This window comes from Cydia splendana, chromosome 22 (genome assembly GCF_910591565.1).
Source record: "Cydia splendana chromosome 22, ilCydSple1.2, whole genome shotgun sequence".
NCBI classification, from domain to species: domain Eukaryota; kingdom Metazoa; phylum Arthropoda; class Insecta; order Lepidoptera; family Tortricidae; genus Cydia; species Cydia splendana.
In genome coordinates, this window is record NC_085981.1 from 864083 (window position 1) to 890680 (window position 26598).

General features: G+C 36.5%; 1 protein-coding gene across 8 annotated transcripts in view; it reads right to left on the minus strand.

The window, feature by feature from the left end:
- Positions 1-26598, minus strand: part of LOC134801559 (filamin-A) — a 112108-nt gene that overhangs the window by 36205 nt on the left and 49305 nt on the right. The window contains exon 1 of one of the 8 annotated variants that reach the window (XM_063774152.1): positions 14344-14487. The exons of 6 other annotated variants lie outside the window; for them this stretch is intronic. The gene's annotated coding sequence lies outside the window, so the exon portion shown is untranslated. Of the gene's footprint in view, positions 1-14343; positions 14488-26598 lie in introns of those variants that run through there. One more of the 8 variants, XM_063774159.1, reaches the window with a different exon arrangement.

Below are 26598 nucleotides of genomic sequence, written 5' to 3' on the forward strand. Positions count from 1 at the left end.
TCTGGAACTGTAATAAGGGCTCATGTTTCTACGGAGGATATCTATTTTTTGTTTTTCTGAAAGGGGTTCATGTAATTTGGCAAAGAGGGCTTCCATGGCTGAAAAATACATTATTATTCGTTCATGTTGTTTTTGTTTACGGGAATGTATATTTTGTAGTAAGTTGTGGTCATGGTCATGCAATTCGAAATCTTTTAAGAAGTGGGTTTTAAATGTTTTCCAATCTGTAAGGGTTGTTTTCTTTGACCTATACCAATCTAAAGGAGTGCCTGATAAAAAATCGTATATATATTTGTGTAAGCGTTTGTCGTCAATGTTACGCGCAATTGCAAACTCTTCGATGTTTCGAATAAAATCATAAGGGCAACTATCGCCTTTATAGTTGAATTTTTTTAAATCGCTTGGTTTTGCTTCAGAGAGGTTGGTTAATTTTCGAGCAAGTAGGTCTAAATTTGTGGAATCATCTATCAAAGAGGTTGCTGACGCGTAAGTTGACGTTGTTGTTGACGGTTGTGACATGTTAAATTTTGTTTGACATTTTGACAATAATTCGCATATTTTCGAATAGTTGTCAATAATTTCTGGAGATAATTCAGTGGTAATATAGAGACGTTCTATTCTGTTATATAAATGAAATAAGAAAACCGCTATTCTATCGTGCTTCGCTTGGTTGGTGGTCGCAAGCTGTAGCTGAGAAGAAACTATTGTGAGGCATCTGCTAATTTCGGTGATATCCTGTTCAAGATCATATGGGCTGGAGAGATTCGAACACGGGTCCGCGAATAAATTTGGAGTGAGGAGCTGTCTTAAATCATCAGCCTGCGCGGTGGCTGGGAACTGAATGTTCCTGAGTTTGAGCTCATAGATGAGTTCAGGTTTATTTAATAGTGCTGGATTCATTGTTTATTAAAGTGGATACCTATCACGAAGAGAATAATTGATGTTATCAATATAAATAAAATATGTAGTTATTAAATTTTATTTTTTATTGAATCGAAAGGAGAAGTTTATTGTGATATTAGGCTTAGTTGTGTATATTTATTTAATCGGGTGAAGGATAAGCTATCGGATTATCTCCAACAGTACTGCCGTAAGTCAGGATTGGTTCGCACTTCAGTGACTCCAAGGAGTTTTAAAAACACTTAGGATTGAAACCAATTTGTGAGATTTCAGTGGAAATCTTGGATTGTGTAATTGTATGTGATAGATGTTTTGTGTAATCACTATGTTAAGAGTTTTGTTACGTGGCGCGACAAAAAGCGTTGGACGCTGGCATAATAGGGATTAGAAAATAGATATAGATAAATTGGTATAAGATGATGAATGATGATAGATGCGTGATTATGTATATGTAATTGGTTATTTAAGGGGGGAATTTTGGTTAAACGGTTGAGGATTAGATAAAAGGTTGGTTGTAAAATAGAAAATTAAATAAAATGATGTTAGGCCGAGAGATATTGCGAAAATTTGAGTTGGGTCGACTATAACCTTTTAGAATTTTGAAAAAATCTTAAAGCTAGCAATTACAAACAATATAAAAAAAAAAATTGGTAGAAAAAGGAAAAATGTAGAACTGGAACAGCTGGTTGCGGTTGTTGGGTAGGAGCAGGTGCTGGCACGGAGGAACTGGAACGGGCTGCTCAGCGTCGTAGGGCGGGTGGGTGTCTTGTCAGGTCCGGGTTTGAGCACGTTGGTGGCGCCAGTGTGAGGGGGCAGGTAGAGGAGCCTCACGGGGATGATGGGAATGAAAAGGCAGGATCCAGAGCGATGAGGGGTATTTATTATTTAAATAAAAAGGCACCTGTAACAATACAGGTTACGTGTTAACAGATAGGTATGTATAAAAACACTTTCGTAATTCAGAAGGTTAGAAATCAAATAACTTACAATATGTGCCTTGGTGATGATGTAGATATATATCTGGAAGGTGTGCAGGGCCACAAAACGAGCACTATACTGAACTGCACGCACTTATGAATTATTACGTTTACTAATAAAAATCACACTTAAAACGGTCGTGTTTAGAAACTTGGGAAGTACAGTCTGTTAGATTAAATGATGTTTATCGATCAGAGTATGTGATCGAACTGAAAATAAAAATCATTGAATGGAATTTGGAATAGGATTTGAATTTCAAAAGGGAATTTAGAATTTGTATGGTGCCAGAAATAGTATGAAGGTCGATAGTGTAACGCTTCGTTACACGCACCGTTACATAAATAGCAGAGTAATTATGGTTATAGTCTTCTATAAGATATAGTTACATCCCTGGACTGCTCCAGATGTGAACGAGATGCGAGTCGCTATGCTGGGCTACGCTCTTGAAGTTTCAAATAGTCGTTCATTTCGCATATAAAACCCGCGTACAAGTAGGCTGGTCGTAATCCTTAGAATTATCTTTCTACTTTAGTCGTTATGTCTCACTCAACAGTGTAAACTAATAGTTTGCGTCCACGGGGATTTTGAATTAACAAATTGTAAACCATGGATAGAATAATATGCCCTGGGACTGGTTTTCTATACAAAAACCGTTTCAGAACCGGGAATTCTCAATTCTCGTCATACAAAACCAGGGCCGATTGCTCCCGATTCCCTAATATTTATAATTTCTTGTAAATACAAAACTAAGGGACAATAAGTTGAAATGTTAAAAAATATGAAGATTCATATTTTTCTTTAATTTATTTATTAAATGGACCAACTTATATTTGTAGTTAAATATTATATATTAATTTAAATATTGTAAATAACTTTTGGAGATACACACACTGCACTACTAGACTCTGGCTAATGGAAGTTGAACCTGAAAAAACGCCGTAATTTAAAAAAAAAATAGCAGGCGGCTCTTTAATTACAAGGATTGCATAATGATTATTGATTGATTGATTGATTGATAATATTTATACTTTAATAATTTTCATATCCGACGTCCGACTTTCAATCCGGAGGTCGCGGGTTCAAATCCTGGCTCGTACCAATGAGTTTTTCGGAACTTATGTACGAAATATCATTTGATATTTACCACTAGCTTTTCGGTGAAGGAAAACATCTTGAGGAAACCTGCATACATCTGCGAAGAAATTCAAAGGTGTATGTGAAGTCTCCAATGCATGAGAGGAGGCCTGTGCCCAGCAGTGGGACGTATAGAGGCTGAAATGATGATGATGATGAATTTTCATATTGTATATAAATCATAAAAAGTATAAAATTATGCAATCCTTGTAGGTAATCAAAGAGCTGCCTGGTTTTATTTTTCAAATTGCCGCGTTTTTCGGGTTCAACTTTCATTAGCCAGACTCTATTTGTATTTCGCCACTAACTTGGTCCGTTTTTTATCTGGTAACATTAAATTTTGCGTTCCGGCACGTCTCTCCGCCGCCAAAAATAAAATGAAAATGTATTTCTTATTTATCACTTTATCAAATGGAACAATCACTATTTCTCATAGAAACAAATGGGCGGTTAGAGGCAATTATCCGCGTTATATTAGTTGCTAACATTATGACGAACAGCGCGACAGACTGACAGAAAGAATGTCGACAGCTGCGGACGAGAGATCTATGGTTATTATGAAGAGGGTTCCGTTTAATTTTAATCAACTTGGAGAAATTATAGTTTTTTTAATCAGAATTACAATATATATACAGTGGTACTACTAAACGAAATTAATAACTAGCTTAAATCTAAAATAGGCCCTTGAGGCATTGTACCAAGGATGCTGGCATCAGAATTTAGTTTTACTTTTGAAAATACTCGCTTCGAAACACCCGAGTAACTTTTTCATCTGCAGGGCAAAGATGGTCGACTCTTTATCACTTGTCACCATGCCTGTCACGTTTTAACAAATATGTAAGTGCGAAAGTGACGCATGACATGACAGGTGATAAAAATGCGACCATGATATCGGTCATGCTGTACAAAAAATATGAAATAAATTAAGAAAATATATATCGCTTAATGGGTAAATACTTTCCGCGAAAATTATTTGGCATGACTCGATATGCACTAGGCCGGATTTTTTTAAATATTTACCTATCTCGACTGTACACGCGCCTTCATTTCTGATATAAATATTTGAAGACACCTTATTTTGAATGCGTTACAGTGATTAAGTTAATGAATGTGAATGCTGCGATATATCTAATAGCGACTGTATGTGTACCTACCTACTTATAGACTTGTACATACTTTTATACCTAATAAACTATGAGAAAAATACCTACATCAAAATGAATTTTGTTTTTAGCGAACCCTAATATTTAACCAAATCATTATACCTAAATCACACCGTCAGACAAAAACAAAACCACGAATCCACACCATTACAACTTACCGACTTTATTATAGGTACATATTACAAACAAAAAATGTTGACGGTCCCTACGATTAGCGCAATAATTCATTAGCTGAATATTTTGGGACCGTGTCAAATTAACTCTAGCGCGTCGCCACCCAAAACGCTTCACATAAATAGTGGGATTTAGTTGTGACATGGTTCCAAATTGTCAACATCAAAGCTAAAGGAACTAAGTAATTTCATGTGCTCATCTAGATTATGTGGTACAAATATGTGGAAAATTTAAAAAGTTCAGTTTTGCGTCAGTTGTTTACAAGAGTCGTTGTTTACAAAACATGTTCACGGCAGACTATAGGTGCAATGCAATATGTAAGTATACAAAATACACAAAGCTAGTGTATTTTTATAACGCTTGTACCCTTTTAGTTTTATTGTGATGGACCGATGGATTTGATGATCGTTTTATTTTCATGTGTGAAAGTGTTAGATGAAAAGACGTCCATCTTTAAATCCATGATGACGCTCATCCGACATAAACGGCCCGATTCGGACTTTAAGATACGTCAAAAGTTTGCTAAAGATACAAAAATTACGTATTTTGGGGCACTTCTTTAATGAAGAGAAAAGTTTTTTTGGAAGAACACCCATAATTGACTGAACCGAGATCTCATGTTCGAAACAATTTTCGTGGAATTATATATTACGCTATAGCTTAATTATTTTTCTTTTTAATTTTTAACAAGCAGAAACGTCTGCGAACGATACTATAGCTTCATTATCTATTTTGTTTTATTAAATTGTAAAACGGGACTTTTACAATTTCATAATGTGTAAAAATCGTGAAAAAGCTTAAATCAGTGTCTATTTTTCGTAAGCCTGGTTAAAAAAAATGGAGGGGGAACACATTTTTTATGACTTTCAAAGCGATTAAGCGGACATATTCCAAAAGAAATACATATTTGTGTGAACTATAAGAAATATTTGTGATCTCTCTCTCCCTCCCTCTCTCTCTCTTTCTCTCTCTTTCTTTCTTACACGTCTGCCTTGTTTTGTTTCTATCTGTTCAGTTTCTGTATTAGTTTTTAAGTTTTAGTTTTTAATTTTGGGTGCCCTGAAAACCAGTGCCGTGTCTTACAGACACTGCTTATGCTGAGCAGCATCCTATTTGGTGTACATTTCTTTATTTAATTTGCTGTAGGTACCTAATGTTTGTTTTACGCCAAATAAACATTTTCTTTTCCATTTCCAAAAAGACTTTTCAAATAGCAAACCTTCGCCTTAAAAATCGGCAACCCTTAAGATTCCATTTACCCAGTTCTCACTCGAGTTGGCATCAGCCGTCGGCAGCTGCGGTTCCCCGGAATTATAATTAAATGCGCTTATTTATTTTAATATGCGCGTGCGTTTACCTACATCGCGTATTTTTATAGCGATTGCCAATAATGCTCGTTAATAGACGTGTTGTTTTACTTGCGATCGAGAATAATACTGCGTATAATAACCGTACTATAGTTCGTTTTTAGCATTAGAAAAAAGGTAAACAATCTTGACGTGTCTTTTTCTGGAAAAACACTTTTGAAAAATAAGTCACGGCAAATATGTTAATGTAATGTAATGTGTTGTATTTATGTTACATTTTTGCTTTCATGAGTAATAGTTACTGATTTTTAAAAAGCGTTTATAAATTTAAAGACACGTCAATATCGCGTAGTCTTTTTCTAATGCTAAATAAAAACGGGAAAGTGCGAGTCGGACTCGCCCACCGAGGGTTCCGTACTTTTTAGTATTTGTTATTATAGCGGCAACAGAAATACATCTGTGAAATTTCAACTGCAACATAATAATATCGTGTTAAATATCCCGTCATATAAAATTATGATATTAAGTAGCATCAGCACGGATATCGATCATGGTCGCATTTTTATCACTTGTCATGTCATGCGTCACTTTCGCACTTTCATACTTGTTAGAACGTGACAGGCATGATGACAGATGATAAAAAACGACCATATTAGCCTTGCAGAAGGGTTAAGATGGCCAACTCTTTTTCATTTGTCACCATGCCTGTCACGTTCTAACAAGTATATAAGTGTGAAAGTGACGCGTGACATGACATGTGACAAAAACTTGACCATGATAGCGCTGCAGGTGTGGTTTACACAGAACCTCTAATTGTCTTTAAAACATCGTAAAAATTTAGTGTAATCAGACATTTTACTAACAACAATGTTTTATGGTTTTGATACGACCTTGAAAATCGCTCACGCTGATTAGTGCATGCGAAATTAAGTTAAAGTCGTGCATGAGATACGCGCCAATCACCAAGACGACCGTCAAGGTCGAATCAAAACCAGTCTAAAACCGTAACTAATTGCTATGTCTTAATCGGGCTCCTGCAAGGCTAATATGGTCGCCTTTTTATCATCTGTCACCATACCTGTCACGTTCTAACAAGTATGAAGGTGCGAAAGTGACGCATGACATGACAAGTGATAAAAATGCGACCATGATATTCCACTGGTAGGTAGTTTTAAACCGTCACGGGCCAGTAATTCTTAAACAATTCTTAAAAAGTAATTATTTTAGACAAATATATCAAACTAATCCACCCCGTATCTACGAGAAATAACTACGTAAATGAATTTGGCCGCTATAATTCTGGAAAGTAGAGCAGATGCAAGATATAGCCCCGTCTATCTTCGCTTCAATTTACCTGTTTCCACATATTCTACAATCTTATGATATTTAGTATCATTTCATTCATACATGTATACATACATGTATGACATAATAGGCTAGATGATAAGTTTTTATTAATTAGTCTTACTTAAATTAAGGTACCCATAGCATTGCAGCAATACAAAATTCAGAAATGACAACCGTACTCTACGCGTGAAACACCCCTTGCTAAACGGTACTTACTTGATCGTGACGTCAGTCAAATGGTAACGAAATAAAAATAAATACGGTAGGTGATTATTATCTTGAAGTATATTCAACAAAAGCAAATAATTCACACAATCATTAATATTATTTCTGAATTCAATACTGTGAGACCGTTCGCTGACATGATCGTCGAGTCAACATTCCACATGGCGGTAATCTCGTGAGCTAAGTCTAGGTACTTGCTGGACTTGTCCTTCTCGGCCTTCACGAGATTCTCATCATGGGGGATGGTGACTTCGACGAGCACGGTCCGGGCTGCGATCGGTCTATCAGAACGATGTCAGGCTTATTGGCTAATAGTCCTGTCAGTGATGATAGATACACAATAGAGCGTGACACGACCATTTTCGAGAACTGGCGCAGGTGAGTACTTGTAGCAAGGCACTTCATGGTCCACAAGGCCGTATTTAGAAGAGCAAGCTGCTGGGGAATAATTCTGTCTACGAGATTCTGTCTGTGTTAGTAAGATTATTATTGAGAGATCTGTCCTCGTAACACACCATGAAATATGAACACTGGACCTAAATATCCAGGATTCTAGTGCGTCAGCCAGAAATAACATCTTCATTAAGATCTGGGTGATTTATCGGGTTTACTTTGTATCGCCGGTTCATCATTTTAATGGTGTTTAATGTGAATTGTAGGTTTATGTTGAAATGTTTGTTTGTACAAGATGATTCACAACGACCAGACGTGAGCAGGGCCGACCATACAAACAGAAAGTTGAAAAAATCACACCTTTTTCCTGTTTTTTAACTTTTTGTTAAGTAAAGATGTAATTGTCTACAATCGTGGTCACCTACATTACGAATTAATGAAAATAAAACCTTTTTAAGCATTATGAGTTTTATGACAGCACTTCGATTATCACTACACCTTATAAAACAAAGTCCCCCGCCGCGTCTGTCTGTTTGTGTGTTTGTGTGTTCGCGATAAACTCAAAAAAGATTGAACGGATTTTCATACGGTTATCACCTATCAATAGAGTGATTCTTGAGGAAGGTTTAGGTGTGTAATTTGTTAACCAGTGCGAAGCCGGAGCGGGTCGCTAGTGAAGAAAAAAAATTGAGCAGGCTGATAATGTACACGAATGTTTTAATTTGTTCTATTTTATGCATATTCAAAAATGTACATTTCTCATTTTGATGATCACTTTTCTTACATATTCATAATTTCATAACATTAAAAATTATAGCCAATTAAAACTGCGAATGCCAGAAGTGTAAACCGCAATAAAATCTGCGCAGGAGCTTGAAATAGAGCAGATGTTTTTGAAAACACGCGCGACATGATATATGCAATAAATAGTCATAAAATTCTTGAGACGTAATACTCGCTACATGTATTTAAAACGTGCTTTGAGAAGTGTTAAATGAGATTATAAAAATAGAAGGTTACAGAGGTCACAAAGTTACAAAAAGCTTGGAAACATAGGAAAAGACAACTCTAAATTATAACAGGGACGTTTACAGGTCACTATGGGGTCAAAGGAGTCTTGGCTAAGATGTGACACTCTGACAAAACCAGTTGTCGAGAGTGTGGCGAAGCGAAGAGGAAGAGACAGTAATACACCTAAGGGCTTCTGCACAAATCACGCGAGGTTCGATAGGGGGAGGGGGGCACGAAAAAATCACGACAGATCACGTTGGGGGAGGGGGGTATAAGGAGACCTCACGTGTATATTTGTACAGTGAACGAAACTAAGAAAAATACCTACCACATGAGTAGATACTTTTTCTCGGTTTCGTTAAACATAAATCTTCACTCCGCACTTCAAAATAGCGAGTCTATTTTACGAAATTTTAGAGCGCGTGGCTTGATCGGTCAGATGGAAAAATATCAAAAAACCGGGCAAGTGCGAGTCGGACTCGCGCACGAAGGGTTCCGTACCATAATGCAAAAAAAAAAAACAAAAAAAAAGCAAAAAAAAAACGGTCACCTATCCAAATACTGACCACTCCCGACGTTGCTTAACTTTGGTCAAAAATCACGTTTGTTGTATGGGAGCCCCATTTAAATCTTTATTTTATTCTGTTTTTAGTATTTGTTGTTATAGCGGCAACAGAAATACATCATCTGTGAAAATTTCAACTGTCTAGCTATCACGGTTCGTGAGATACAGCCTGGTGACAGACGGACGGACGGACGGACGGACGGACGGACAGCGAAGTCTTAGTAATAGGGTCCCGTTTTCCCTTTGGGTACGGAACCCTAAAAATACACGTGAGGTTATGTTGGGCAGGGGAGGTAGCCAAAAACCTCACCAAATATCACCAAGGGGGAGGGGGGGTCAAAAAGTAGCCGAAAACACCTCGCATGATGTGTGCACAACCCCTGTGTGAATGTCACGCCCTCAAAGAATGAATGGAGGACTTTGGAGCAGACCATCTGAAACCCAAGAAATTCAAAACGCTGGCCTTGAGCTCCATCATCAGACACATGGGATTGGGGATGGTTGAAAAAGCTCTTGAGTAGGCACGAGGTTGTTCTTGAGGGGGCGATGACATAAAATATCCCGATGCCTCAAAGTGTGCGAAAGAGCCTTCGAAACAATAAGATAAGACAAAAAGTTTTTCACTATAATATCGGCGCGATTCGGGAAATGAATTAGAGATTAACTGGAAAAGATATAGTAAAGATATGTGACGTCCCAAAGGTATCTTATGGCGGTTGGCGCTTACGCTATTTTTAACGCCGCTCCAATATTATTGCGTACCTTTTCTGTGGAACGTCACATATCTTTACTATTTCATATCTAGTGAATCTCTAATTCATTTCCCGAATCGAGCCTTATATTGCTTACTGGATATATACGATTGGTTCACGAAAACTTACCTATATGTTTTCAGTTATCTAAATTTTGAGAAAATGATTATATGTATTGTATACAGGGTGATTCAGGAGACGTGAGCAGGACTAACACTGCGCATTTCGTAAATTATAAGCAACTGTTTCGTATCAGTATTAGTGAGGTTAACGTTAATTTTCTAGTCGTGTTGAAAAAAAAAGTTATTAATTTATTTACGACATGCATGGTCACCCTAAAATTAGAATACTAAACTACCGATATTCTGTGTCAAATGGAATGTCATCACTGTCTGGTTACTTTTGAAAACTCGTAACTCACTCAAGTTTGACAGTTTATTTTCTTCGTAATCAAAATGCTGTCATTACGGTTAAAGAGGTTTTATGTTTATTGATTAGGTCTTGTAGGATGACCATGATTGTAGAGAATTAAATTTGCCCTCACCAAAAAGTTAAAAAACAGGAAAAAGTGTGGTTGTTTCTCCTAAATACGACGGTGATCGATCAATTATCAGTTACTGAGTGTGCAGGATTAGTCCTGCTCACGTCTCATGAATCATCCTGTATACTACAGGCGCGGATCCACCGTTGTGGGCACGGTGGGCATGCCCACAACCCTAATAGGATGCCCTATTGATTTCCTGAGTAGAATTACGCCGATTTTTGTTTCGCAGACGCTTTGGCAGAGGAACATTTGGCAGAATTTCATTAGGTATAGGTAATTACGCAGAGTAGTCAGTTGATCGATACGCAGATTTACTTTTCGTACAATGATCGTTTGGTGAACGTCAAAATTGCCCGAGTAAATTAACCATTGGCCGAAACACGGTACCTAGGTACTTAGTGAAATAGAACTCTTAGCTGTCATAAGTATTTATATCAGCTGACAACTCAAATTAGTGATACAAAATAAACAGCAATTTTTTAAATTGTTAACTTATGGAGTCTTAAATTTAAACATTCAGAATTTTATGTACAATTGCTTAAAATAATTTTAGCTTTTAATTAACTGTCATAGGAGTTTTAGAGCGCAGGTCTATATGGATATTATGGATATGGAAAGGGCTCCATAGACCTTACGAAAAATCGCATGCCATTTTTGGTAAAATTCCGACTACACTTAAGTGTAGGGGCAAGTCCTCTACATGTGGACATTATCTAGATTTTGGCCTTATTTTGTTCATAAATCATAAACTATTGACAATGTCAAAAACTTATTTATTTCTTTTAAACAATTATTAAATAGTATATAATTGCAGACTAGTTTTATCACGTTAGCTAAATAGGAACCAGAGATATAAAAAAAAAATGTTAAAATTGATATTTTTGTATGATATTTGGCAGGGTTTGTACCTATGGTCAATATTCTTGGTACAACTTTCCAGCAATTATTTTGGACTTGATATTGTCTCCAGGGTCTACAAAGACGTCGGAATCATCGTTTAGTACGCAAAGCTTTAGACGAATAAAGGATGACACACGTTAGACCGGGCCGTGTCCGGGCCGGAGCTTCCGGCGCTTACTTTTCTATGACATGATAGGCGATCACGTGATACTTTCCATAGAAAACGATGCCCCGGAAGCTCCGGTCCGGACACGGCCCGGTCTAACGTGAGTCATCCTTAAAGCTTGATTTTTCGTTAGTCACGGTGTCCATCTTAGGTACACTACTCTACCTCCTTTTTATTAACCATACTATTTAGTTATCAATTAAACATCTGGCGAAATGCGAAAACTGTAGAAAACAACAATGAAACCTTGACGCTTATTTTGTGATTTTTTTACACACTTGTATCATTTACCGAATTCACAAAAAACATTTATATTACGAGGATAAAATTTAGTTATTAATATAATAACACTTTTATTATATACAATTACAAGTTATTAACATAATTTTTTTTCAGAACCAAAAAAATCTCTACATTTACCGGGTGTGGCCTGTAACACGAGCAAATAATTAAAACATAGATTGTACTCCTCAAACGGTGACACTTTTGTTCAACAACTTTTAAAATTTATGAAGTATTTAGACTCCCTATTTTTCATACAAAATAAATATTATCTTCAATGGACGCCATCGCCACGCCATATCATTGTGATTGACGTTGCTTGTCACGCCTTAAACATAACAAAATTCGCAATACATTGCGTCTTAGAATAAACTTTAAAGTGTATTAAAAATCAAACCAATAGTTATTTTTAAAAGTCGCTGAACAAATGTTGGTCAGTATGAGGAGTACAGCCTACAGTTAAATTGTTTGCTCACATTACAGGCCACACCCGGTATATATATGGTGAATAACTAATTGTTAGTAATATAAGAAAATGCATTTTTTTAAGTCCACGATGGTAGTATATCGTTAGTAATTCTTTAAGAGCCAACGGGAGTGGTCATTTCCCCATACAAACGTACTCCTCGTTTTCCTCCGTGGTTTTTGAAGCTAGAGCAATGATTTTTTCAACACAGATTAATATTGTCAATATCTGTGTCGGACCGTTTTGCTTTTTTTGATATTTTTGTTTTTTAAAGCGCTAGAGCCCTTCAAAAATGGCCAAAATGGCCTAATTGACTATGCCGCAATGAGAGGCGTGGCATTCAAAACTGATATCAATTAGCCAAAAAAGCAAAACGGTCCGACACAGATAATTTCATAATCATTTAGATTTCCAAATTTGGTTACGATTGGTTAAGTTTTGGAGGAGGAAACAGAGAAGTACGAAACCTCGATTTTTGAGATTTTTACGCAGGATTTTTCGCCTTGTCCTTATCGCACTACTTTTAGGTGCCGCTTCCGTTAACGAGACGGGTATATTTACCTAAAATATTTAAAACTCAGCTCCTGTTTCGTCTTAAATACCGGTATTAGTGTCCACAGGTAAAACCGTCCACAGCACTTAAGTATACTTATATGTAGTGTGATCGAGTGCCACTTGACAAAAACTTTAAAAAAAGTTATAAAACGTTACTCGGCTGAAGGTTGCTTGATGAAAAGATTACTCTACCAAATGAAAATCTTCTAATAATTGGTCTGCTAATTTACACAGAAGCGAACTGAATGATATGTGAATCAAGAGTCTACCAAAAGTTAGTTGACCAAAACTTACATCTACGAATAATTGACTCTACGAAACCATTTTCGGCGAAACGTTGTAAGCAAATTGACAATCTGCTAAAAATTGGTCGGGGAATCATTAGGGTAGGTACTCCAGCTGAATACAGAGCCCTAATTATTTGCAAGGATATGAGAAGAATACCAAGGTTACCAGTACAATTTGACACTGGGTTAACGGTTTAACGGGTTAACTCCGGGTTAGTGGGATGGTGCAAGTGGCGCTAAGTGTGTAAACTCGTAGACTGAAATAAATCGCTTGTGATCCCTCTGCGATTTTATTGGTCGGGGAATCATCAGGTACCCCCTACTCGCACTTGGCTGATTTTGGAGTGGCTGTGACCACAACCTTTTTTGAGGGCTGGATCCGCGCCTGGTATACTAATCAAATTAATTATTTTAAATAATGCTAGAAATAGCCTCTTACTATGTTTACTTCGTTTGTGAGAAAATTACGTATTTTTTAACTACGTTTATGGCCAAAGTAATTAATGACTTAAAAATTTAAAAACTTGAAAATACAATTATTTTTCAAAAGCGGAAATAGTTATTTACGATACACGTGCGGAAAAGAGGTACCTTTTCGCACGTGTATCGTACCTACAACGTTTTACAGTACATATGGCTCATTAAACTTTTGACATACGCACGAAAAGTGCTATTTTACGCACTAGTGCGGGAAAATAGGACCATATGTACTGTAAAATTATTTACATATGGCCCTATTTTCCCGCACCTGTAAAACGTTGTACGATACACGTGCGAATAGGTAATTCGCAACTCATGGCGATTTAAAACACTCCCTTCGGCCGTGTTTTCATTTATCGCCACTCGTTTAGAAATTTCCTCTTTTCCGCACTTGTATCGTAAATAACTATTTCAATCATTGTTTTAAAACTTTTCTTGTCATTTTTAACAATTTTTCTTTTATTTTTTTTATTTATGTCTGTTACTTGTCTTACTTTTTTACGTTTAATAAAAAACAAATATTTCGAAATAAGTATGTACGTACAAAATCTAATTCAATAAAAACTCTACAGTTTAAATAAATCACATCAATCCATTCCGCTCTACGAAGCGTAGCGCTCTACGGCGTAGCAACGAACTTACCGGAACGACTTATACTATACAAACTCAATAACTAATCTGTGTAGTGTAAAAGTAAAAGATAAAAATTCGTACTGCCGCCATTTTATCACCAACCGTTAAAACAATACCGCACAGCCACTGTCACTGGCCACTTTGAAAATTTGAATTTCGAATAGTCCAGTACCGTGCGCCGATGCGCGCTGCGACCGACTGTGAGCTACGCACTGGGGTTTTATAAAAATATATTTATAGATTTGATATATTTATTTATTTATATCCTGTGAATATATTATATTTATTTGACGTGAACGTTCGACAGATTCACCTGACAGCTATGAGCGAAGTTTCCCTAATGTGCATGAATTAATGCATGATAAACATGTTGTGCGATGGTAGTAACCTCGATGACCTTTTTCTCCGGATATGTTGACCCCAGTTGCTATTTTAAACGTGTTGTTTATTTAGTTTTGGATTTGATTGAATCGGTTTTTTTATTCATACACGTTCAGCTGCTTGGTGCATTAAGCTATCAGTACCTAATTCAATAGAACATATTAATATGGATAATTTCGTAAACTGGCTAGACCACAGCGACCCTCTTTCTACCGTAAGGTAATGCGTAAGCATAGCCATTGGAAAACTCATTCAAAAATAATACAATTTCCCTTGTAACTTAGACCTTTAAAAAACAGTACCTAATACCTAAATGTATAGAGTGTGTTCGGAAAGAGAAGAGTCGTGAAAAGTATTGGGCCCCATACATTCCACGACTCTTCTTTCCGCACAGACTCTAGTAACAAAATATGGACCATGGTCTGCAATAAATAACTCGCTAGTGGTTATGGCATCTGCCAGGAATGTAGAAAACGGTCTCAATCCTGGCGTTGGTCCCTTATTCTTTCTTATTATGACATCTGTTTCAGTTTAACAGTATACCTATATACATGTTAAGTATTTCTCCTCATTCTCAACTTGGAATAATTAAAAACTGAACTGGAAAAGCACTTTGAGCACAGAATAAATAATAGTACTAGGTACAGAAGACTCACTCTCTAACAAAGCGCGTCTGTTACGATCAGGACAGATATGGCCGCTAGGTGGCGACACCGCCACGCGCGGCTTAGGGCTAGCCACCAAAATTGGTGTGGAACGGATGTACTTTTGAGCTTTTGAGACGAAATCGCGGAGTGAGCCACGCCTGTTTTGAGGAACACTTTGTGAGAGGGGTTAGAGATCAATCAATATATAAAAAATCTAATAAATATTTCTTGACACTAGGTACATAACTCCTCAAATTTCCTATGAAAAACTACGTAATTTGCCGCAAAAAGTTCCGAAAATAAATTCATTAATAAAAGTAATGCCATCTCGGTGAGTAAGCGCGCCGACGCGCGTTTTACCGCTGCGTCAACGCAAGACATGAAGACTCGTATCGACAACTTTTCATAATGTTTATTCGGCGCACTAATTTGAATACATGGTTGACATGTTTGGGTTAGCGACAGTTTTTTTAAATTGAGTTTAGGTATAATATATTTGGCGGTGAGGGGAAGAGATGTGTGTCATTTGTTGGATAGGTATTTGGGTGATTCTTAAATTGTGTCCAAAAAAAATTTTTTTTCATAAACGTTTTTATTTTTCACATATTATTACATATATCAAAAGTACATACAAAAAGCAATTTTTTGATTCATGTGGTCAAGCTTAATACCCTCAAGAAAGGTAAATAAAATGAATACATAAACACGGTTGTGACAAAGTGTCCCTCAGTCGTGATATTTCGGCATTTTGGTGGCCAACTCGGCTATTTTGATTTATATAGTTATTTTAACATAGCCTAAGTCTCTCCTATGACTACGACAAACCTAATGACAGCTCAGACGTGGAAATCCGTCAAACTATAAAGGCTGTAGAGCGTGATCAAGAATTCGATACACATCATACATACATACAAGCGAAAAACATTTTTTTTGCTTTGGTAGTCGGGCAATAATAGCAAATGATCTGTAGCTAACAAAAATGCATTTCTGAAAAGTGCATGTGCCTCTAAATTAATCAAACGAATTAAGAATGACACGACCACGTGTCTATATGTCACGAACGTGGACTCAAAAGTCCGTGGCGGTGACAGTTTTTTGAGGCCACGGTCGTGATAATTTGGAACATGTTCGATATTACATAAACATTTCCTTTGATTTTGCAAATGTTAAATAATTAGCTTAATCTGCAATATATGAAGTATATCTTATGTTACAAACAATAACGTGAAACTGCAACTTACTTTTAAAACTCTAACACAGCGGTGACGCGTTAAGGTTGACCGTTTTTAGGGTTCCGTACCCAAAGGGTAAAACGGGACCCTATTACTAAGACTTCGCTGTCCGTCCGTCCGTCCGTCCGTCCGTCCGTCTGTCACCAGGCTGTATCTCACGAACCGTGATAGCTAGACAGTTGAAATTTTCACAGATGATGTATTTCTGTTGCCGCTATAACAACAAATACTAAAAACAGAATAAAATAAAGATTTAAATGGGGCTCCCATACAACAAACGTGATTTTTGACCAAAGTTAAGCAACGTCGGGAGTGGTCAGTATTTGGATGGGTGACCGTTTTTTTTTTCCTTTTTTTTTGTTTTTTTTTTGCATTATGGTACGGAACCCTTCGTGCGCGAGTCCGACTCGCACTTGCCCGGTTTTTTCAAATGAACACAAATATATAATTTTCGACAAAACTTCTCCCTTCAGCCATTTGTAAACCTGACAACAACACAGTGTTGCTGTTCTAAAAAAACTTTAATAAGGCTGCCAGTAGTAAAGATAATTTTCTACCGAGTACTGCATATTTATATGAGAAAAAAGAGGAGGTACAGTCTTGTCGACGAGCTATGGTAGACCGTCTGAATTTGGCACTTAAGGCAGTGTCCGATTGGGGTGACGCAAACCTGGTCAAATTCAACGCTACCAAAACGCAGGTGTTAGAATATTGTTATTCTATGTACAAATTGTATTACGTATGAAACTGACCTGTTTCTCTTTGACGTCCAATGTTGATAATATATTACACTATTTAAACACTTAACACAACATCACGTGATGAATTTGTTATTTATGTGGGTATGATACGAAACCACGGTTGACAAGAGAAACAGTAAGTTAACCTACTACTAAATTTGTAAACTACTTTGAAGTGATTATATTTCGTATTAATATTACTGATTATTAATTATGTATAACGGAGTTTATTGAAAAGATGTTCTAATAGTTTTATTCTGCATAATTCGATAAATGGACGAGGTACATGAGAAACTACTTCTGTGACGTCACTTATCGAATGACAAGTGGCATGATCAACCAGTTGCCAGGTAGAAATGGGTATAAAAGGGACCGACCGATCCATTATTGATTATTCTGCTTTGAGCATTCTGCCTTACGCCTCAGCACTGAGTTAATCATCGCCAAAGGAATATTGAAAGTTAAGTAAATACTATGTTGGTAATTATTGTAATAATTATGTACCTACTTGATTAATTAGATGGATTAATTAATTAATAATTAATTAAATAATCTCTTACTGAATTATAAACTAATAGTGGTTGTATATATTAGTTGTTGATGATAAGGTGAATAAATTGTATTATTCAATTTAATAAAACAGTTTTATTTTCAATTACATCTGTTTATTATTTTATTTATCTTGCTTAAAACTTAAATAGTATCCAGTTATTGATTTAGCAGTTTTAACATAATTATGAATCAAGGTAAATAAATAACATCCTGACAAGTTTTACCTTGAAAATAATATTTACTATCAATTTTGAGTTTTAAATATATTTAATATTTTTAAAAATTATTCATTTATCTAACATCAGAAGTGGGATTGTATCCAGCTACACTACATATATACTTATATAATTTCAGACGAATATGGAACCTGTGGCTTTCCACAGCAGCACGGATGCGGATTCTTCTGAAAGCTGTCTCCGGTGCTCGCGGAAGAGACAGAGATCGCTTTGCCCACCTTTAACCCCGCTACAAGCGACAGTGGAGCAGAGTCCTGGTGTACCACGAAGCTATGGTCAAGTAGAAAGATGTGTAGCAACTGCAATTAATATGTTTAACACAATGTGCAATGATTCGTCAGATTGGCCGAACGATCTTTATGTTATGTAGGCAAATATACAATTTATGTTACTCTATATTGGAATAGTGATCATGCAAAGATTACACGTATAATTAATATTTATTGGTCAAAATCACTTAAAAGTGATTGATTAAAGTTATTCAATGATTGATTATTTTTTATTTGATTTGTAGCGATGTAGTTGAACACTTTCGCTGGTCGGCCTATCATTTGGTGTTTTTCTGTCTCACTAGCAGCGAGTGAATGAGATTGACATGTCGAGATGATTGGCAAAGTGTTGAGTTAGTTAAAGCACTCCGCTGGTCGGCCATTTGTTTGGTGTTTGTTCATTTCATTAGCAGCGGGTGAATGGGACAAACATGTCTAGATATCTGGCAAGTGGTCAAAGTTTATATTATTTTAATCAATCACTATCCTATGATTATGCTATTGTGTTTTTTTATTATTATTAAGATTATTGATTAATTGGGTACTTCGAGAACGAAGTACATGTCAGTATGGCCGTGTTAGAATATTGTTATTCTATGTACAAATTGTATTACGTATGAAACTGACCTGTTTCTCTTTGACGTCCAATGTTGATAATATATTACACTATTTAAACACTTAACACAACATCACGTGATGAATTTGTTATTTATGTGGGTATGATACGAAACCACGGTTGACAAGAGAAACAGTAAGTTAACCTACTACTAAATTTGTAAACTACTTTGAAGTGATTATATTTCGTATTAATATTACTGATTATTAATTATGTATAACGGAGTTTATTGAAAAGATGTTCTAATAGTTTTATTCTGCATAATTCGATAAATGGACGAGGTACATGAGAAACTACTTCTGTGACGTCACTTATCGAATGACAAGTGGCATGATCAACCAGTTGCCAGGTAGAAATGGGTATAAAAGGGACCGACCGATCCATTATTGATTATTCTGCTTTGAGCATTCTGCCTTACGCCTCAGCACTGAGTTAATCATCGCCAAAGGAATATTGAAAGTTAAGTAAATACTATGTTGGTAATTATTGTAATAATTATGTACCTACTTGATTAATTAGATGGATTAATTAATTAATAATTAATTAAATAATCTCTTACTGAATTATAAACTAATAGTGGTTGTATATATTAGTTGTTGATGATAAGGTGAATAAATTGTATTATTCAATTTAATAAAACAGTTTTATTTTCAATTACATCTGTTTATTATTTTATTTATCTTGCTTAAAACTTAAATAGTATCCAGTTATTGATTTAGCAGTTTTAACATAATTATGAATCAAGGTAAATAAATAACATCCTGACAAGTTTTACCTTGAAAATAATATTTACTATCAGTTTTGTGTTTTTAATATTTAATGTTTTAAAAAATTATTCATTTATCTAACACAGGCGTGTCTGTTCTCTGCCAAACGGAGTCCATTCGGCCTGACTCCGACTTTCCGGGATGTATCCGTACCGATATCCAACCATCTTCAGCTACTCGGCACGAGTATCTCGTCTAACCTGAACTTTGGGGCGTATATTGAATCTCTGGCCAAATCTGCAGCTAGACGATTAGGCGTCCTCGCTAAGGTCAAGCGGTTCTTCACACCAGGGCAGCTCCTTCAGCTTTACGTAGCTCAAGTCCGGTCGTGTATGGAGTACTGCAGCCACCTTTGGGATGGATCCGCCAAGTATCAGCTAGCCGCCTTAGATTCCATAGACAAACGCGCTAGGAAGCTTATTGGAGATGCGGGATTGGTAGAGGCTAGACTGCAGAGCCTTGAACACCGTAGAAAGGTAGCTTGTTTATCGGTATTCTACAGGATACATTTCGGGGAGTGTGCGATGGGATTACATAATCTAATCCCCCCATCTCCGTTCTGCCACCGTGGGACTAGACGCGGACTTGCGTTTCACCCTTACGTCGTTACTCTGCCGCTGATTAGAACTAAGCGCTATGCATCCAGCTTTATCATGCGAACGGCTAAGGAGTGGAATTCACTTCCTGCAAATCTATTCCCAGTCCACTATAACTTGGATCTCTTTAAATCGAGAGTGAATAGACATCTTTTAGGTAAGCATGTTCCATCCTAGACTGCATCGGCACTTACCATCAGGTGAGATTGTGGTCAAATGTTTACCTTTTTCCAATAAAAAAAAAAAAAAAAAAAAAATATTACCACGCGCGGTGTTGACGCGAAAACTAATCACAAAATGTATGTTGTTTAAAATTATATAAAATCGTTATAAATCCATACAATTTTTAAACAGTGTTGTAGACCAAGTTTTAGTGTTTTGTATTTGATATAAATTATTGCAAAATCACTTCATATTTTTTCAAAAAAAAATCAAATATCACAAAATCTGGGGAAGTCACACTACACGGTCCGTGACATTTCGCACTTGTAATTTTTTTTATATATGTTTCTAATACTCTTAGCACAATACGTTTAGGTTGACCTAAAACTAGAGGTAAATTGCTAAGTATATTGATATAGAGTTTACTTATTTTCACATTAATACATGCTATTCTTACGTGTTACACAAAAAATGCATAAGAATAAGAATTACCCATTTGTTAATAATTATACCTTACAAACCTCTTGTCCTTTTCATCGTAACAATCTTCCGGTTGTATTCTAAAGAAGCCTGGGGCTATTTATTTTAAAACCCATATATAGGTAAATACAAAAAAAAATCGAATAATTTCAAGAACCAAACCAACAACAAATACACCTAAAAAAATGAAACTAATTTCATGACTACTAAAAATAATAATTAATATGGTAATAGGATTTGCTTCTTACGTTCCTAAATCTCTAAACAAAGAAAGCCCCAATGATGTATGTAATTGAAAACATAAATAAGAAACCTAGTAATATTAAGGCTATTGATAAAAAGGCACTGATAGTCATAAATGTACAAAGACTCAGTAGCGCGTAAAAATATTTAATTGTAATTCAATAATTTGATAGGGGTTGCTCCCCATGTCCCTTAGTCCACATAATCTGAAAAATATAAGATTAGTGCTATATTATAATTGTAATTTTATTCTATTTAAAAATAAACAGTTTAATTTTTTTTAGATATGGATTTATGTTGGCCTAACGTAGAAATACGGTATAAGTAGGTGAACTATAAAATGAAATAGTTATTTTATACTTATATCGTTTTTATACTTGCATTGAACGGGTTATCTAAAGGTAAAAGAACCTTTCGTAACCGTTCCTCTATTTCAGTATAAGGGTCGATCAACTAGTTCGTTTTATTTAGCATTAGAAATGAGGTAAACAATCTTGATGTGTCTTTTTATTGAAAAACACGTTTTAAAAATAAGTCACGGCAAATATGTAACAATTATTAATCTCATACGATCATTTATATTCTTCTGCTTTCATAAGTAATACTTACTGATTTTTAAAATGCGTTTTTCAATTAAAAGACATGTCAAGATCGCTTACCTTCTTTATAATGCTAAAATAAAGGAACTATATTTCTTGTTGTTGCAATAGTAGGTAGCATAGTTTCTTAGAAGAGCTGTGTACAGTCAACGTCAAAGATATGTTTACACTTACTCCTTTGTAATAAGGCGAAAAATGTAAACATATCTTTGACGTCGACTGTACCGTGTTCTACAAACGTGCTTAGTAGATGCCCCTATTATGGAAAGGCCTAATAACTACCAAAAAATTCAAGTTTGGTTCATTTAAATACGAAATAACTAGTATTTTAAGAGTGACCCAGGAGACTGTAACCATGGCAACTAGTGACAGGTAAAACTTGATTCACCCGTAATTACTGTTATTAAATATTTAAACAAATCTGTAAATAATTATTTCTAATAATTATCAGGCGCGCCCACATGGCGCACAAACATACTCGACATACCGGGCGCCACAAATACGCAACGTATTTTATGAGGTTTTTTATCGGTCCGTCAATTTATTTACACGTATTAAGGGTTATTTATCAGGGAGACGTGACGTGTGCCGACAAATTTATGAAGACGAGTGCTAGTGTTAATTCATAATTAATTAAATAAATAACTAACCGTCTGTCAGCTTGAAATGCGAAGCGGTTCAAAAACATAAAGTAACATTACCTTAGTAAGTAACACTTTATTGTACATCATCATCATCATCTCAGCCATAAGACGTCCAGTGCTGAACATAGGCCTCCCCCTTGGACCTCCATTCGTACCGGTTGGAAGCGACCCGCATCCAGCGACTTCCGGCGGCCTTAACAAGGTCGTCTGTCCATCTTGTGGGTGGACGTCCTACGCTGCGCTTGCTAGTCGTGGTCCGTGGGTACTTATTGTAAGGAAGAGAAGAATACAGGTACATCAGATAGAACATAAATATAGTACAAGGGCGAACTTATCTCTAAGAGGGATCTCTTCCAGTTAACCTACAGGTACCTAAGGAGTAATTAAACTTAACTCATACTAAAAAAAAGTTTTAATGGAAAAACCTGTTGCGATGATGATTACAAGACAAGCCTTTGAGAATACCATGGACTTAACGCAAGTGAGCAATCTCCAAGACCAACACTCCAGACAGTGATAGAGAGCAGGTACCTTGAGGTAAAGAAAAGCAGAGGTACGAGTAAACGTACTCCACAAATTGGACCATAGAGATTGCGTAAAATAGGTATCTTACACTTTTTTTTTATTAAAGAGCTTTATCGCTCAGCGATTAGAGTCGGACCAAGAAAAGTCTGCAGCGGATTTGATAGCCCACGCAGTGCAAGTGGCATTTATACGTCATAATTTCATAGAAGTTTCACGTTTAAAATAACACGTGCACTGCGTGGGCTATCAAATCCGCTGCAGACTCTTCATGGACTGACTCTATGTTATTTCTGCATATTAAAAAGTTAACAAATACAACCTATACCTTTACTGCCAAGGCCTTCCACTCATTAAAAAAAATCCTAAACATCTTATTAGTTCAATGTTTAATAAAGTGCTCTAAAAATGCGAGTAAAAATTTATATAAAAGCGTATTGTTCAGGTTTATGAATCTTTATTTCTAATGAAGATATAACAAAACGTCACTTACCTACGTGAGAAAATTTACATAAAATTGTTAATACTCGTAATAGTAATACTCCCTATTGTGCATGCACAATAGGGAGTATTACTGCAATGTTCTGTCGCCAGAGTGCAGCACTAGTGCACATAGTAAACCATCATCAATGGCCACTGCATCCCTGACGGATGACTGTTGCAACGCTGTGTCAGGAGTAACATATACATACTAGGCCTTAAACAGTTTTTTGACAAGTTTTCACTATGACATTGATGCATCAAGGCGGTTTGTTTACAGGTGGCCTACCGCGAAACGCGAAAATCGAAATTTCGTTATCTGCCTCTCTATCGATTGAATAGGAAAGTGTGAGGGCCCTGTGATTGTGCTAGTGACGCTCTCTACGCAGAGTTTTGCGTAATATTCCCTATTAACATATTGTTATTGTACCTAACCTATACAGTATAGGCTTATAAAGGATCGGCAACGCGCATGCGACACCTCCGGAGTTACGGGCGCCCACAAAATACTGTTTATTCCATGCAACAACAGAGTGAATCACAATATATTTTCACAAAGAACTAATATGAGTGGGTGGAGTTAAAATTAGATTGTGTCGCTAAAATGTTTCTTTCATCCTTGTTTTGTTTACACAAATCGTCACTTTTCACTGACCTTTCTTTCGATCTTGAGTTGACCTACCCCACAGAAAAATAGCGTTGTTGGTTACTGGAGACTGGAATAGGTATATTAACGACCATGCAGAAAGTCGTTAATATATTTGATTGATTTTATCGTTTACGATGTATTTTGATTTTTTCAGTGTGGTAAACCACTGAAAGCCGTAATAAATTGAGAAATAATAAAATACATTCGCTTTAAGAGCTCATCAACGTGCACACTAGCGCCGCTGCTAAATAATCGTGATTATTTAAATTTAACGAAAGATGTTTAAAAAAGAGGGCCGCTACATACTGTATTATGTATTTAAGTACCTTTTGCTGGATTCATCAATCTAGGTGTCCAAAGTTAAAACGGCCGTTTTTGTTTTGAGTTTGACAAATCCAGCAACATAAAAACTAGTTTGATGTATTCAAAAGGTACTTAAATACAAAATACAGTACGCAGCGCCCCCTTTTTTAAATATCTTTCGTTAAATTTAAATAATCACGATTATTTAGCAGTGGCGCTAGTGTGCACGTTGATGGGCTCTTAAACATGTCCCTACTCTCTCATCGTCATCATCAATATTTAAGAGCTATGCTCTTGTCGGTGGAGTAATCGCCACTCTTCTCTTTGCTGGGCCGGTCTTTTAACTCCCTCGTACAGTGGTGTAGCGTGAATCTAGCGTTAACCATATCTGCGAGGCCCTTTTCAATGTGATTTCCCAGGTAAAAAGGTTGGCTTTGCGAGGCCCCCCTAAGTGCGACGCCGTGGGTGAAGGCCCCATTCGCCCACGCCTAGAGTTAGACCAAGAAAAGTCTGCAGGGATCTTGATAGCCCACGCACTGCAAGTGTTATTTTCAACATCAAACCTCTATGAAATTATGACGTAGGTATAAATAACATTTGCACTGCGTGGGCTACCAAAATCGCTGCAGACTTTTCTTGGTCTAACTTTAGCTACGCCACTGCCCTCGTACGACACGACACGACAGAAACTCTTTCTTAGAATCTTTTATTTAGCTACTTAATTCTGACTATGATAAGATTGATAAGTTTCGTAATATGGATTGTCTGCCTAGTGCGAGAGCTGCTTGGCTAATAGTCTAAAATGTCTGCTGGGTACAGGCCTCCTCTCATGTGCCAGAGGGTTTGGGCTATAGTCCCCACACTGGTCTAATGCAGGTTGGGGATCTCACATGGACTAGAAGGCCGAATGATCTGACGTCCGACTTACAATATAGCTTTCTGGTGAAAGAAAACATCGTCAATCGTAGTACATCCGTGAAGAAATTCAATAGTGTAGATATGAGAAGTCTAAAATAAAGCTCACAAAAATCTAGACACATCACCACAATCCAAAGGAAATGACAGATGAGTGTGTCTGACTGTTACATAAACTGTATTTTTTACATTTTGTAATGAGAAAAGGAAGTGCCAGCAAATGGTGCATGCTGTTGGCGTACGCTCAATGGCATCTAGGTTTTTTGGGTAATAAAATGGCTAAAAAGTTGACATTATTACGTGTGAGATTAATTTAAGGACGTTAATAAAAATTTTAATATTTTTTCTGACCTTGACAAGGCGCTTTCTGCATGCAAGTCTGCATGGTTTAATGTCAATGTCATCCATGAATAGAGTACTAAATAAGTAGTTATCTAAATATATTGATTTAGTTATCTAAAGGATGTAAATTGCCAAAAGTTACATAAATCAATACAATTTATTAAATAACTAGTGACATAGCCGAGGGATTTGACTAGCAAATTTTTTAATCAAAAGTGCGATACATTCAGAGTTATTGGAGTACTTAAAATGTTAAAAGCCAAGCCATCACCTGTTTCGCGTGGCGCGCCATATCTTTTGTCACTTTCTTGTTTGCTGGCTTTACGCCTCTTAAAGCTCGACTATCAGAGGCTTGCTGACAGCAGAGGCGTATTTACAAATTTGGCGCCCCGGGCCATTTTGATTTGCCGCCCCCCTTCATCAGTGACGATAAAGTATTTTATTTAAGAAAAAAAAAACCTGCAACAAGTACCTTTGGGGTGTGAAATAAAAAAAAACTAAACATTTACCATTTACTCACATAGGCATTTACATTGTTTTCCTATGTACAAATTGGTTGACAAAATCATCAATAACGCTGTCGTAATTTAAAACGTTTGTCAGCTCAGCTTCTATATTAAGAAGAGCTAAGCTATTCAGGCGCTCTCCGCTGATAGTGGAACGTAGATATTTTTTTATTCTTTTGAGTGCAGAAAGGTGACGTCACTAATGTCACTATTCTAGATACAGATTTATATGGGCCGTTTTTGTCACTCAATGACGATGCGACCTCGTTATATTTGCCTGATCTGATCGGTGACCGGTGGGTACTGCTGGGTTTTGGCCATTGAGAATCAAGGTGAGATATGGCAGTCAGGCTGGATATAGCTAAGGAGTTCGGTCGGGTCTGGCATCGAGTCTGCTCGAGGGACTATATGTTATACAAATGGATCGCTAGCTTTCACATGAGCCGTATAGTAGA